The sequence below is a fragment of the Asparagus officinalis genome, chromosome 3, assembly GCF_001876935.1.
Source record: "Asparagus officinalis chromosome 3, Aspof.V1, whole genome shotgun sequence".
In the NCBI taxonomy this organism is placed as follows: domain Eukaryota; kingdom Viridiplantae; phylum Streptophyta; class Magnoliopsida; order Asparagales; family Asparagaceae; genus Asparagus; species Asparagus officinalis.
Window position 1 is genome coordinate 26162790 of NC_033796.1, and position 4974 is coordinate 26167763.

At 38.2% G+C, this 4974-nt stretch overlaps 1 protein-coding gene across 1 annotated transcript in view; it reads left to right on the plus strand.

The window, feature by feature from the left end:
- LOC109833508 (gibberellin 20 oxidase 1-B-like) overlaps positions 1-4974 on the plus strand; it is a 16816-nt gene that overhangs the window by 7878 nt on the left and 3964 nt on the right. The window lies entirely within an intron of this gene.

Sequence of the window (4974 nt, forward strand, 5' to 3'; positions counted from 1 at the left end):
TTAATGAGCCACCGCCAGTGTCATCGATGCTGTTTTAATTTGGTTTTCTTTTTTCCCCTTCTTAGAACTTAGTGCGACTGTATATAGTTAATTTTGTTGTCTTTTACTTTGGCTTTTTTGGTTTCTAGTTTAGGAATGAAGGGGGAAGTGGAGTTCAGTTTTTGGAGTAAAAACTTTGGTGCTGGCTTAGCTATTTTGGTGATGAATTAAAGGATCGGTTTTGAAGGTATTACATGTTGGTTGTTAAGGTTACGTGTTGGTTGTTAAGGTTACCGATCAATTGTTAAGGTTAAGGTCGGTTGTTAAGGTTACACGTTGTGAAGGTTACACATTGCTTGTTAAGGTTACATATTAGTTGTTAAGGTTACAGGTTGGTTGTTAAGGTTACGGGTCAGTTGTTAAGGTTAAAGGTTGGTTGTTAAGGTTACGGGTCGATTATTAAGGTTACAGAATGGTTGTTAAGGTTACGGAGGTTACCGAGGTTCACAACCAACTCATAACCTTAATAACCAACCCGTAATCTTAACAACTGACCCATAACCTTAACAACCAACCCTTAACCTTAACAACCGACCCATAACCTTAACAATTAACCTGTAACCTTAATAACTAACTCGTAATCTTAACAACCAACGTGTAACCTTAACAACTGACTCTAACCTTAACAACCGACCCATAACCTTAACAATCAATCCTTAACCTTAACAACTGACCCCTAACCTTAATAACCAACTTGTAACACCTTTACAACCGACGTGTATCCTTTACAACCAACCCGTAAACTTCAAAACTAACATGTAACATCCCTTCACCACTAACTCATAAGCTTAACAACAAATTTATTACCGTGAAATAACAATAATATATAAATTTACATACTCTATTTTAATCTCAAGTTATCGAGATTCACAACCAACCTGTAACATTAATAACCAACCCGTAACCTTAACAATTGATCCATAACCTTAACAACCAACCCGCAACCTTAACAACCGACTCGTAACCTTAACAACCAATCTTTAACATTAATAACTGATATGTAACCTTAATAACCAAACTGTAACACCTTCACAACCAACGTGTATCCTTCACAACCAACGCGTAATCTTCACAACCAAAGCGTAATCTTCACAACCAACACGTATCCTTCACAACCAACCCGTAACATCTTCACAACCAACTCGTGACACCTTCACAACCGACGTGTATCCTTCACAACCAACCCGTAACCTTCAAAACTAATATGTAACCTCCCTTCACCACCAACTCATAAACTTAACAACAAATTTATTACCGTGAAATAACAATAATATATAAATTTACATACTCTATTTTAATCTCAAGTTATCGAGGTTCACAACCAACCTGTAACATTAACAACCAACCAGTAACATTAACAACCGACCCGTAACCTTAACAACCAACTTGTAACCTTAACAACTGACTCATAACCTTAATAACCAATCCTTAATATTAACAACCGATCCGTAACCTTAATAACCAAACCGTAACACCTTCACAACCAACGTGTATCCTTCACAACCAACACGTAATCTTCACAACCAACACATATCCTTCACAACAAACCCGTAACACTTTCACAACCGATGCGTATCCTTCACAACCAATCCGTAACCTTCAAAACCAACATGGAACCTCTCTTCACCACCGACTCATAAGCTTAACAACAAATTTATTACCGTGAAATAGCAATAATATATAAATTTACATACTCTATTTTAATCTCAAGTCATTGATTTCCTTACAAGTATTCCGCCGATGAACGGACACCGTTTTATTCCTGACAGTGAAACTTTCTCGTCGTTTCCTTACAAATATTCCGCCGAAAAATACTAGTTTTCCTATGACTTTTTCTTTGCCTCATGAACAAACATCGAAAAAGTCGAAAAAGTATTACCGCCGATGTTGATGCCATCAAATTTTTTTAGAGGGAACTAGAATTTCCCCCCAAAACCCATTTTAAATCATCATAGTAACATCATGAAAAGGGGGGGGGGGAAGAGAGAGAGAGAGAGAGAGAGAGAGAGAGAGAGAGAGAGAGAGAGAGAGAGAGAGAGAGAGAGAGAGAGAGAGAGAGAGAGTATTATAGTCTTCACATATTTTAAACTCTTGGGTTTTGTGTTTTGTGGTCTCAAGGAATTATGTGTTTACTTTTGGGGGTTTTGGGAGAGTTGAAAAAGTCTTGGGAGGGGTGGAACACTTGTAATGAAATTAGGGGCTAGAAGCAATTTCCTCTTTGTTAAATCCAAAGGTACATTAGTTTATATTACAATTGTTATGACAAAATCCCCATGAATAGACTAATATTAATTACACAAAAGTGCAGAAAAATATTAAGAATACAAATAACACGCGGATATATATGATTCGGCTTGTAGTCTATGTCTACGGGCGAAGGAGTGGAATAGCTTTATTAACAATTTGTGAGGAATACAATACGTATATCACTCAATCACTCAACCCCTAATACACACCAAAAGCCTAATACAATCTCGATCTCTTAAACAAGTGGAAAAAAGAGCTAAAATATCTAAAAGGCTTCAAAAGGAGAATACTATTCTGTGACTTAATATGATTGGTGTTGTAGATTGATGGTGTATCTCTCGGATTGCCCCTATATGCATGTTTATGCAGTCCCCAAGGACCAATTACCTAAAGCCCATGAACCAATTACTTGAGGCCCGTGAAATAGCAACTCCTAGTAAATGTAGAAGTCCACTTTGATGGTTGAATTCTAATGCACATGGGATTCCTAATGTATTACTTTGATGATTGAAATTCCAACCAATAAATTTAACTTACCATCTACTTAAAGTGAAGCATGTGACCGAGCCTAAGTATTTGAGGCAAACATCAATAATACTCCACATTGACTCAAATACATAGAAAAGTTCTCACTCCAAATTAGCTAACTTACTCCATCTTCTCCAATAGCCATACATAGCATCTAAGTGCATCACATATCGATCAAGTACAAACTTGGCTTAAACTTGTCAACTGAAAGTGGCCTCCTCAACTAATCGACTGAATTGTCTGCAACACGACCATACCACTTACCAAAATCGTCACCTGAAGTAGCTCTTGAATAGCTGAATGGCACAAAATTATTAATTGACAATGCATAAGCTACTGAATCTTCATATATTCACGGTGATCGAATATTTCGTCTAGATCAATCTCTAGCAATAGTATATTCTCGCTCTTCCTGCAGCTACTGAGGTGCTTCATCTATTTGAATGAGATATGGCTATTGAACTTCCGTAATCCTATCTTGTTGAAGAGCTAAATCATGAATTTCTAACTCTACCTTCTATCCTGTAGTGCGCATCTCATCATCACCTAAAACTGGCGACTGTTTTTAGTGGAACATAGTGGACTCATCAAAAGTGACATCACTATTGATAATAATCTTAGGAGACTTCATATTAGGACACCGCAACCTAAAACCTTAAAAACCCGATGCATAATATAGGAAAATACACATCTTCGCTCGATGCATAAGTTTTCCTTGACTGTCATGCACATATGCAGGGCAACTAAATATTCTAAGATTAAATAATCTGCATGCTTACCGTACTAAACCTTCTCTAGAATTTTATAATCAATAGCAATAGATGGTGATCGATTCATTAAGTAACACGCTGTATTCACCACTTCCACTTAGTATTCCTTGCCTAAACTTGCATTGTGTAACATATAATGAGCTTTCTCTAAAAGGGTTCTATTCATATGTTCTATCACTCCATTCTGTTGTGGTGTACTAGGGACTATGTGATGTCTAACGTTTCCCTCCTTCTTGTAAAACTCGTTAAATTCTCATATACAAAACTCAAGGCCATTATCAGTTCTAAGCTTCTTAATCAGCCTCCCAGCTGCTTCTCAAGTAAAGACTTTCACTGCTTGAAAGTCACAAACATCTCATCTTTATGTCTAAAAAATTAGATCTTCCTGGAGTAGTTATCAATAAAGGTCAACAAATATCTCGAACTAATACCCTTCAAGGTAACTTGAGAAGGTCCCCAAAGATGTAAATAGATATAATCCAAATTACCTTTAGTCTGATACACTACCATACTGAAGCTGACTCATTTCTATTTTTTAAAGATGCAATACTCACAGAATACTAATTTTTCTATAATTTATCCACATAAAAAACTCTTCTTGCTCAACTCAGTCAATCACGCTCACTCATATGATTGTTGGATGTAAAAATTCGATCTCCCGCTTGAGGGATCATTTGTATTTATAAGAATGGCCTATTACAAACTAAGAATCAAACGTTTACAACAGAGGAGAAGGGAATGACCCTTCTTGTTTAACGTGGGTTCGTTGGCAGTAGTAGGATGCTTCCCTCGGTGCTCGTGCCGAGTTTGCTTCCCTTAGATGATCCGATCTAAGTTACGGTTGGATGAGTTCGAATCTACCTGAGCTTGAATGTCAAGGGAGACTACTCGGAAGAAGGTTTTAGCAAGCAAGTCAAAACCGAGCAGCAAATGAGAGAGTTAAAGACAGTTAAGTCTCTGCAATCTTCAAGCCGAGCAAATGAGAGAGCCTTTGAAAATGAGCTAAGGTTTAACATTTAGAAGATTAGCTAGCCAAGCAAGTAGCAGCCAATCCACCCCCTCACGTTGTCTAAAGGTGGCCTTAAATATGCAAGGGATGACATGTGTCATCCCTTAATTTGTGGGATTTGACCACTAGTAGGGGTGAGGGAGCTAGCCGCCTATTCTTGTAGTCATCAATGGCTACTAGGAGAGTTCTGGCCATGCCCAGCCTAGGTAAGGGGCGCCATGCTTCCCTAGCTGTGAGATGTGACCATTGATGTGACTACTCCCATACCCCAAGTAGGCGACTGACAAGTGAGCTTGACTAGGCTTTCAGGCGAGCTGGCGCTTGGGTCTGCAGGCGAATTAGAGTATGCAGGCGAGTTGGTGACGTTACAGGTAGGCTGGC